This window comes from Apis dorsata, unplaced genomic scaffold (assembly GCF_000469605.1).
Source record: "Apis dorsata unplaced genomic scaffold, Apis dorsata 1.3 scaffold_5, whole genome shotgun sequence".
Lineage (NCBI taxonomy): Eukaryota > Metazoa > Arthropoda > Insecta > Hymenoptera > Apidae > Apis > Apis dorsata.
This window is the reverse complement of record NW_006263308.1, coordinates 646,097-657,675: the sequence shown is the minus strand read 5'-3', so window position 1 is coordinate 657,675 and position 11,579 is coordinate 646,097. Positions and strand designations below refer to the sequence as shown.

The 11,579-nt window shown below is 33.1% G+C and overlaps 1 protein-coding gene and 1 long non-coding RNA gene across 3 annotated transcripts in view; both read left to right on the top strand.

The window, feature by feature from the left end:
• The window catches only part of LOC102679605 (alpha-mannosidase 2), a 78,773-nt gene that overhangs the window by 12,049 nt on the left and 55,145 nt on the right, over window positions 1–11,579 (top strand). The gene's annotated exons all lie outside the window — the stretch shown is intronic.
• LOC116185083 lies at window positions 37–512 on the top strand. Its single transcript, XR_004149839.1, has 2 exons — window positions 37–156; window positions 372–512. It is a non-coding gene; the product is annotated as an uncharacterized LOC116185083 (long non-coding RNA).

Sequence of the window (11,579 nt, the reverse complement as noted above, 5' to 3'; positions counted from 1 at the left end):
TTGCAGTCTGTCTATATTCCTTTTTTTCTTTTTTTTTTTTTTTTTGGTGAGTGATGATATTGAAACAAGATTATCGATTGTATAAAGTTTTAAATGGAAATGTCTAAATACTTGGATCGAATAATCGGCAGGAGGAGGTTATTCTACGTGCAAAAAGTAAGTAAGAAACGTAGAACAAATTTTTTTTCGTTCAAAGCTTTTTAATTCTATTTGAAAATTAGGTTAAGCGAAATTTTTGATCAAATCTCGTATTAATGTTTTCAAACTTGATTATCATAAAAGTCTTCGAATATATTATTCATTACTATCAATTATACACTCGTTTCGAAGAATCATAATTAAATTTCTCGATTATAATTAATCACTTACAGGATCCATTCTTCGCGAAATCTTGACGAAATCACCAAATCAACGATGCTCTATAAATCCTAACCTAACAAATCGTGAAAACTTGGTTCGTTTTTTTAAAAAATCTCTGTTCGGATCGAAGAGAAACGACAAAACGAAACAGATAAAAGAAAAACAGAGAGAGAGAGAAAAAGGAGAAGAAAAAAGCGTGGAGAGAGTAATTCCGGAAATACCTTTGCAAATCAGAGCAAGAGCCGCCCGCTTCTTATTTCTGTCGACTCGAGCAACCAACCAACCCCTTTCCTCCTTTCCACCCTTGGTCGCCACGATTCCTCGAGAAGCAACGAGGAGAGAAGATAAGAAAGAAGAGGAGGAAGAGGAGGAAGAACAGCTGGTCCTTTGAGAAACGTCTTGTGTTTCCCCGTGCCGCTCGAGAGCCGCGATGCCCTTTATGCGAACGTATATAAAATACATAAGGGCTCTCGAGGCTGAAGCTGCGCCGAGACAGGGTTTATGCCGCAATTGAACGAGTTCGAGCCGTATCCTGCCAACTTTTTCCCTCCTCGTCGCGGGGAAAATGCGTTTCCTAGAGATTTCGACGGATCGGAACTATGAGACCGGATTTACGAGTCCTCGGTTTAACGAGTTGGGTGGTTGTGCACGATTCTCTATCGATGCGGCAGATCCGAAAGTTTTCTCGACCTCGTTTTAATCCTAGATTCTCTACATTCCTGTGGAAAGATTTTGGACTACGCGTTGTAAGACTTAAATTGGCAAATTGCACTTTTGATTTGGAAGGATTTTTTTTGTGACTGATGGTTTTAGTGTATTTTTAGTAGGATTGAATGTGAGAATTTATTCAAATATTCTTCTAAGTTATTTATTTGTAGTTATAAATTGGTATTTAATAGATATAATATATTTCAAGGGATTGAAGCAGGATACAAGTTTAAGTAGAATATTATAAGGGAATTTTTAATGTTCTTTTGAGAATATAGAAATATAGCTTTTCATTTAGCTTCTCATTGATTTAAAACATATGTTGTCATTTTTCTTCTAAGGTATTTATAAATTCTTTGCAAATACTAGAAGAAACAAATTGATTAATTTCAATAGCATTCAAATTCAAGTGCCTAAAAAATAAACAATTTTATATTCTTTTAGTATTTTTAGCATTTTTTTAAATTAAAACATCATATTAATATATTAATATTTTTTTTTTATATAATAGATCTGTATATGTCAATTTGAAAAAGATGCAAGTATTAGGACATATGGAAACATATTTATTAAAAAACACAATTCTAATTCTCACTTAGCTGCATTATTATATCTGAGATATTTTCATATTATCATTCATCTTCTATTCTCTTCCATCTCTCTACAAAATAAATTCATTAAAAAGATTAAATCAGGGATTAGACAGACTGTAAGCTCTTCAATTTCAATAATAATTCAATTCCAAATCTACATATCTACTCAGAAAATTCTCCACTCTTTTATTAATTCTAAGATATTCCGTTACAATCATTTTTCTTCCAAACTAATCCTCAGTGTCTCCTAACAAATAAATCCATTAGAGAGGTTAGACCCAATGGAAAGACGGACTGACTTCTCATCAGTCAGAGTAATATTCGAGGTTGACCGAAGGTATGCGGCCTGTCGCCGCATTGCTCGTCCACGGTTATCCACGTATTGTGACCCAGGTGGAGAGGAATGTTCCATCCTAGGAGCATTCCTGCGGAGTTCAATTAGGGAGTTCGGCTCGTTACACGCGGGCTGAGGTGAAAACCAATACTCCGCTCCCTTGGACCTGGTGAATTAGAACGTCGGTGTCTAATTACACGGTGTACAGCCCCGACGAAGTACAGCACCCAGGATGGATTCATCCGTGAAATATTGCGCCCACTTCGAACCCTCGAAACCACCACCGACTCTTTCATAGGTTCTTGCCTTCCCTTTTTTTTTTTTTTTTTTTTTTTTGGAAGTTTGGAACTCACAAGGGGCCCGGGGGTTTGGGGAAATTTCGGGGTTTTGGGGGGGTTGGAAAAGTTTTTTTTTTTTTTTTTTTTTTTGGAAGATTGGAAATCTACAGAGAGACTGGAGATTGGTGAAATTTCGAGGCTTTGTGGGAGTTTGGAAAGTTTTTTTTCCATTTTTGGAACGCGTTTCATTAATGATCGATATTTACCGCTTGAATTTGTGCTTCGCTGATATGATTTTTAAGGTAAAAATTCATTAAATTTTGAAATTTATAGAAGTAAGCTTTTTTGTGGTTGATACTTGCTACTTAAATTTGTGATTCTTTTTGTTGACAGTTCTCTATGTGATAGTGTAGAGAAAATAAAAATTCATGAAATTTTGAAATTTGTAAAAGTTTGAGAAACTTTTCTATTTTTTGAACGTACTTGAAGATTAGTGAATTGTATTTTTTACAGATATATGAAATTTCGAGATTTAAGTAACAAGTTTAGACAATTTTTCCATTCTTAGGACGAATGATTGATTCTTTCTACTTAAACTTTTGTGATTCTGTAGGATTAATAGATACCATATTTTTATAAGTATTCGATTCTTTTTCTTCTCATCTACATTAAAAGAAGACAAAGATTCCTGAAATTTCGAAATCTAGGAAAATTTATTCATTCTTGGAAATTGTCTGACTAACGACCGATGCTTTCTACTTAAAACTCTCTCCATTTCAATCGTTCGAGTATTTAACTTTATTTTCCTTTTCAATCGAGTTAACGAACATTTTTTTTTAACAGTTGAGCATCCACTACCGATATCCATCGTAAAATATTTCGTAAAATATTATCCAAATATTATAATTTAAAATATTCTTTCTCACGTTCCACGTAATTTTATACAAAATTTTATACAAAATTTTAGAGGGATAAAACACAGTATGGCCGTCAGTTGACCAACCAATCCTCATAGACCTCGATAAATTTTGAAAAATCAAGGGGAGGGGGGCTCGAATTACACTCCGCAGTGATAAAGCTCGGCGACTGGGCTCCCTTCCAGCAGTTTCCACGACAAAAGAGGGACAGTGGAGGTTACGAGCTACACAATCTCCGGCATCCTAGCCGCTTGGCTGCGCAATAAGGCTGGCTTGGTCTTCTTCGGACAACGTGGTCCAACTTTTTACGAGCGAAACGCGCCTCGTTCATCCCCCTTCGATCTAGACACCATCTCTTATCGTCCATTTTTCCTCCCTTGTTACCTAGTCGTTACTAACGGGATCGTTATTATTATTATTATTATTATTATTATTATTATTATTATTATTACCTCTTTTCTCCTCTTTCCTTTCTTTCATTCTTCCTTTTCTCGCGTATCCGTTTTTTCTATTTTCGACATTCGCAAAAATGTGAATCTCGTTTTACGCGAAACGAAAGCATTGTCATATCATGTTTGCATCCAATCATGGATGGAGATGTGATTTATGAGATTTAATTTTTAAGAAAATCGATCAGGAAAATTTGAAAAAAAAAATATTGTAGATTTTTTCATTTTGAGAAAATCGAATTATGAATTTCCTTTTCAATTTAACATCATAGCCATTCACGATATACGTTTATTGTTCTTACTATTTTATATCGATTAGAAGAGGAGAATTATATTAATTGCATAAAAGTGTAGATTGTATCAATATATTTTAGATTAATTCTTTGCTCTTATTATTTTAAATAAAAAAAAAATTCGATAGATTGGATATATGGAAACAAAATGAAGTTAAGAAATCTACATTTAACAATAATAATAGATATAGTCGTTTTAAATGATCATTCAATATGTCAAATCAAATCGACCATTTTTCTCTCTTCTCAGTAGTTGAAGTCGAGCAATGATCCTCCAAGAGGAGGGTCTCGTGCGTAAGATGACGTCACAGTGGAGAAAAGTCCATGGAGAAAATCCATTACATTTTAGATCAATTTTATCCTTGCTCTTACTATTTTAAATAAAAAAAAAATTCGATAGATTGGATATATGGAAACAAAATGAAGTTAAAAAATCTACATTTAACAATAATAATAGATATAGTCGTTTTAAATGATCATTCAATATGTCAAATCAAATCGACCATTTTCCCCTCTTCTCAGTAGTTGAAGTCGAGCAATGAACCGACTTCACAAGAGGAGGATCTCGTGCGTAAGATGACGTCACAAGGCTGTGGAGAACAGGAAGTGGCGAATCGATCCTCGAGTTGACACAGGAGGAAGGAGGGGGCGGTAAATAATCAAAGGGGTGGTTCTACGCGCTAATTTATTTCGAAACCCCCTGGATCTCACTACTCGCGTATCTCACTTTCTCCAGAAACTTCTGGAATAACGTTCGACGAATGCTCGCCGTTGAAATAAATCTACCTCCCCCTCCTCCTCATCCAGCCGTGTTCCCGCCCTTTCTGGCAAACCACGATGGAACGAACGTTCGCGTGTAAATATTCCGCATCGATCAAATTGCTTCGACTGTGTGGATTATCCTCGCCCCTTCTTGGCCCGATAATGGGTCGGGGAATCATTTCTAAGGGAAATTGGAATTTTTTTTTTTTTTTTTTTTGAATTTGAATTTCTTTCGAATAGGACACGCCCTCTCGTGATTAAATCCTGGATATGGAATTTCGTTTGCACGGATTTTACATGCAATTTTTCTTGACGTTAGTGGAAATTTTTTTCGAATAATCGTGTTGTTTAATTTGGAATATATATATCTATTTCGATGATAATTTATTGTTCGAAATATTAAAAAAGTGGATCAATATATATTATAATATAGCTATGAATATATATTTAAGCATTTTAATAAATAATTATATATAGAAATAAATGAATATTGTAAATGATTATAATGTTAAATTGAAAAGGAATTTATGATTTGATTTTTTTTCAACAAACAATCAATGATTTTTTTCTCATCGAAAAATCTCTAAAATTGTGTATAAAACGATATTCACAAAATTTTTTAAAATTCTTTATATTGATTCACACGTAAATTGAATATAATATGAATCTAATCTAAGATCTAAATCTAATTTTTATTTCTCTTTCATCTAAATTACTCATCCAAACCCATAATTATAATAAAGTAGTAAAATCAAGGATCTAAATTGATTCAAAATTGTATGTTTCGGCAATGAATATCCATTAATTTCCTTGTTAGAGAAGTTTTTTTCTACACTCTACACTTTTTCACTATACAACTAATATAGATTTCTATTTGACACGTAAAATAATAGAAGAACAATTGAATAGAATTTTTTAAAATTCTTCTTTATTAATTCTCTAACTAAAATTGAACACAATCCTGAGATCAAAACCTAAACTTCCTTCCAATCTATTTTATTTCCCTTTCGCCTAAACTAATAATACACCCATCCAAACCCAACGAGATTCTCGAATCCAACTTCTTTCAAATATCATCCAAATTAAATTTCTCCACTTCTTCTCGGATATATTTCTCGATGGCGTTTCGGGGGAGCCACTTTCGAAAGACGTCTCGCAGAGCAGAGATCGAACAAAGCAATTAATAATAGAGGGAAGGGTCGAAGGGCAAGGGTGAGCCGAGAAGAAAGGTTTTGGAACGTGGTCCAGGAACGGTTTTTCAGGCGTAGCCCGTATAAAACGGGCGATAAGTGGAGGCCTTGGTGAATAGACCGAGGGAGGCTTTGATTCATCGAGGACCACTTCTGCGAACACTTTTTTCCTCCCTCTCTCCCTCCCCTCTATCTTTCTCTCTCTCCCCAGTCTGCGCCGCGTCTGCTCTCCCTTCCCTGCACCCTCTTCCCTCCTTTCTTTCCTTTCTCTCGGTTGCCTGGCTTCGTTTTACCATTCCACGTCAGAAGCTCATCGCGTGAAAACGCGCATCCACCTTGGCACCGATCGCGAAACCATTTCTATTTCTCCCTTTATCGGGGGCTGCCGCTCGATAACGTATACCGGGTGTTCCTTGAATTTCGAAGCGAGCACGAAGGGAACGATGGAATTAAGATTTGACTTATTGGGTTGAAAGGATTTCAAATAATTTTCGTGTCTGTTAGTATTATTAGTATTAATTTGATTTTCGATTAAAAGTTAACCTTCGATATTGGTTTAACGTAGACTTGGTAAATCTAGTCCAATATTGACCTGGTAGACAGTGTTTAAGTATAATTAGAACTGAATTAGATTCGCTTGAACCAACTTGAATCAACGTAACGTTGAGTTGAATTTAATTGTGATTCGATAACTTGAACCTTCGAATAACAGGTTCGAAGTATTTGATCGAATTTTTTTTATTTTGGACGTGAAATTAAGATCGAATTTTTATCCATCGTAGAATCATTTCGAAAAGGTTTAAATATAGGTTAGGATAATTAAAAGGATCTGTGATTCATTTAATTTGAACTTTCGAATAACAGGTTCGAAGTATTTGATGGAATTTTTACTTATTGTAGAATCATTTCTAAAAGGTTTAAATATAGATTAAGTTAAAGTTTCAAGGATGAATTCAGTTTGGCTAAGGATTGAGAAGAAAATTTCGAACGCCATTAAATGAAACTAGAATTTGTAATTCCCTAACTTAATCTTCAAATCGTAGAATCATTTCGAAAAAGTTTGAATTAAGTATAGGTTAGTTAATTAAAAGGAACTAGAATCTGTAATTTCCTAACTTAATCTTCGAATCGTAGAATCATTTCGTAAGTATAAGGTATTTAAATTAATATATAGGTTAGGATAATAAAAAGGAACTAGGATTTGTGATTCACTTAATTTGAACTTTCGAATAATACGTTCGAAGAATTTAATCGAAACCTATCGTCAGAATCATTTCTAAAAGATTCGAATATATATTAAATTAAAGTTTTAAGGTAAGGGCGAGAAGGCTGAGGAAAATTTCGAACGCCATTAAACGGAACTAGGATTTGTAATTCCCTAATTTAATTTTCAAATCGTAGAAACATTTCGAAAAAGTTTGAATTAAGTATAGGTTAGTTAATTAAAAGGAACTAGAATCTGTAATTCCCTAACTTAATCTTCGAATCGTAGAATCATTTCGAAGATTTAAATTAATATATAGGTTAGAATAATAAAAAGGAATTAGGATTTGTAGGATTGAACTAGGATTCACTTAACTTGAACTTTCGAATAATACGTTCGAAGTACTTGATCGAATTTTTACCCATCGTCAGAATCATTTCTAAAAGATTCGAGTATATATTAAATTAAACTTTCAAGATTTGGCCATGGGCGAGAAGGCCGAGGAAAATTTCGGACGCCATCAAATGGAACTAGGATTTGTGATTCCCTAACTTAATCTTCAAATCGATAGAATCATTTCGAAAAAGTTTGAATTAAGTATAGGTTAGTTAATTAAAAGGAACTAGAATCTGTAATTCCGTAACTTAATCTTCGAATCGTAGAATCATTTCGAAGATTTAAATTAATATATAGGTTAGGATAATAAAAAGGAACTAGGATTTGTAGGATTGAACTAGGATTCACTTAACTTGAACTTTCGAATAATACGTTCGAAGTACTTGATCGAATTTTTATCGTCAGAATCATTTTTAAAAGATTCGAGTATATATTAAATTAAAGTTTCAAGATTTGGCCATGGGCGAGAAGATCGAGGAAAATTTTGGACGCCATTAAATGGAACTAGGATTTCTAATTCCCTAACTTAATCTTCANAGAATCATTTCGAAGATTTAAATTAATATATAGGTTAGGATAATAAAAAGGAACTAGGATTTGCGATTCCCTAACTTAATCTTCGAATCGTAGAATCATTTCGAAGATTTAAATTAATATATAGGTTAGGATAATAAAAAGGAACTAGGATTTGCGATTCCCTAACTTAATCTTCGAATCGTAGAATCATTTCGAAGATTTAAATTAATATATAGGTTAGGATAATAAAAAGGAACTAGGATTTGTGATTCACTTAAATTGAACTTTCGAATAATACGTTCGAAGTATTTAATCGAAACCTATCGTCAGAATCATTTCTAAAAGATTCGAGTATATATTAAATTAAAATTTTAAGGTAAGGGCGAGAAGGCCGAGGAAAATTTCGAACGCCATTAAATGGAACTAAGATTTGTGATTCCCTAACTTAATCTTCAAATCGTAGAATCATTTCGAAAAAGTTTGAATTAAGTATAGGTTAGTTAATTAAAAGGAACTAGAATCTGTAATTCCCTAATTTAATCTTCGAATCGTAGAATCATTTCGAAAGTATAATAAAGTATAAGAATTTAAATTAATATATAGGTTAGGATAATGAAAAGGAACTAGGATTTGTGATTCACTTAATTTGAACTTTCGAATAATACGTTCGAAGAATTTAATCGAAATCTATCGTCAGAATCATTTCTAAAAGATTCGAGTATATATTAAATTAAAGTTTCAAGATTTGACCATGGGCGAGAAGATCGAGGAAAATTTCGGACGCCATTAAACGGAGCTAGGATCTCTTATCCCCGTGTGTATCGCGTGTATACGCGCATCATGAATTTTCCAATAAGAGCCGCGTCGAAGACCATTTTCTCGTGTCGCCACGGCCTCGGCATATTTCTACCCCATGGAATTTCCCTTCCGCATAGTTTCTGTGCCCGCCTCGCGCGTCCATCGTTGAAATTCCACCCCGCTCCATATCAACTTCTTTCCTTTATTCATTCGAGCGTGCTGGGGAAAGCATAGAAACACGTTGGAGTATATTAGTTTTTGACACGACACACATATTTATTAGTTGTTATTTATTTTATTTTTATCTTTCAATCGTCTTAATCGAATGAAATTCCATATCGTTAAGTTCGATAGAAATTTCTTTACCTTTTGTTAATTGTTCGTTAAAATTGAAGTTATGTCTTTTATTTATAAAGACATTCGTTAAGTTGGGACAAGTTATAGAAATTTGTAGCCATGTTATAATATACGATATCGAGGTTATGTTTCGAAGAAAAGAAAAGGAAAAAAAAAAAGAAAGAAAGACTCGAATGATGATCATTTTACCGCGATTCGATTCGTCGATAAGAGGGTGCTTGTTAATTATCTCTGCCCAGTAATGGAATCGAGCGGGTTGCACGATAATCCGTAATGAATTTTAGTAAATTGCCGCGATAATGAAATGAAATGCGCTTCACCGCCTGTTTACGCCACTTGCGTAATAACAACGAAATTCAATGTATCCCTTTCCCTTATCAAAACAACATTTCTTTTATCATACCCACGTATCACGACGCCATATTGTCCTGCCAGTTATATATCAATAATTCTTTTCTCCAAATTGATAACAATTTAACAACAATTTTTCAACAGTGATTCTGAGTAAACTGAGTTACTTTTTCTTAGAAATTATTTATCCTACATTTTTTTCCTCTCCTCAAGTAATTATAAATATAAATAAATCGATCTAACTTATCCAATTCCTAGATATTAAGCTAACCTCAATCGCTATTGTGCTACCTCTCAACTACTTTGATGAAACTGAATAAAAATATTCCGTGAATGAAAATAAACGATACCGTTGAAAACTCGTTAAACAATCTAACCTAACTTTTAAACTCGTTTCTAACTATATACTGCTGCCCCCAGAGGTCGGTGTACTACTCTAATCCCATTTCCTTTCGAGTTCCGGCGTTTCCCGTTTTCACGATTTTTGTTATCCAATCCTGGCCAGAAAAACGTTCTTAAAATTTTTACGCAAGGGAATAAAATATTTATCGTTTATATATATATATATTTATACGTGTGTGTTCGAGGCAGAATGAGGATCGAAGCTTGAAAATTTGTTGTCCCTGGAATCCGTTTTATCGACTTCCGGCGCGCGTGATATGCGAGGAAACGAGGGGAGAGCCTGATGGAAAAGTCAATTACTATCTCGCAGAGGGACAAATCTTTCGGGACGATAGAGAAATGGAATTTATCCGCGTTATGGATCTCGATATCTTTGTGTCCGTGAGTGTACAGTTGGTGAAATCGATATAGGATAGGTCTCTCGTTAATTGATGCAGGCTTGGATCCATCGATGGAGATGGATTTCAATAATTGTCGACCTTTTTTTTTTTTTTTTAAATTTTAAAAATAATAAAAAAAAAAAAAGGAAAAAAAAAAAAAGGAAAAAAAAAAAAAGGAAAAAAAAAAAAAGGAAAAAAAAAAAAAGGAAAAAAAAAAAAAGGAAAAAAAAAAAAAGGAAAAAAAAAAAAAGGAAAAAAAAAAAAAGGAAAAAAAAAAAAAGGAAAAAAAAAAAAAGGAAAAAAAAAAAAAGGAAAAAAAAAAAAAGGAAAAAAAAAAAAAGGAAAAAAAAAAAAAGGAAAAAAAAAAAAAGGAAAAAAAAAAAAAGGAAAAAAAAAAAAAGGAAAAAAAAAAAAAGGAAAAAAAAAAAAAGGAAAAAAAAAAAAAGGAAAAAAAAAAAAAGGAAAAAAAAAAAAAGGAAAAAAAAAAAAAGGAAAAAAAAAAAAATTCCTGGGAAATAAAAAAATTTTTTTTTTTTTAAATGGATCTCTGTATTTTATATAATTTAAATTTATATTAAAAAATATGGTCGTGATTGATAGTTGAATTTTTGATTGAAAAAAAAATCTTTGCAATTTTAATTTAATGAAATAATCGTATAATTACGAATTATAAAAGTTTTGCGTTTTAATAAATTTTTTTAGAAATTCAAATTCGAGAATTCGAGCAATAAATACTATTTTACATTTGAATACGTAAATTAAAATATTAAGTAGCGTTTAATTTAGTCGAGTTATCTAAATTTCGAAAGCTTGAAATCTCTTCGTTCAATATGAGTTTATGTTATAATTTACAGAACGATTTAAAGAACGTAGGTCTTAAAATAGCGTAGAATTAAATATCCGATGTTCAATTTGAAGAACTTTTTTTTATCATCAATATCGATTTCATCGACTGTACTTCCCCGCTCGATGCACGTTCAATCGAGCTAATTGTTCTTTGTAAAATAAATCGAATCGCAAATCCGAAGGGGTAGGGGACGGCTCATTGTGCCGTGTTTCGATTCGCAGTTTTGGACGCGAAGGTGCAAAAAGTCGGATTCAAAGCGAAACGTGACCGCTCTCTCCCACCCCTCGAACGTGAAATTATACGTAAACTACGGGTCAGAACAATGTAGTCCGTTTAATGGAGGCTGGAATAAAAGCCCCAACTCCTGTGGAAAGTCTGGCTCGAACTAGCGATGGCTTCGACCCACTCTCGAATCCGAACAAATTGTCAAACTTTTAAACACTC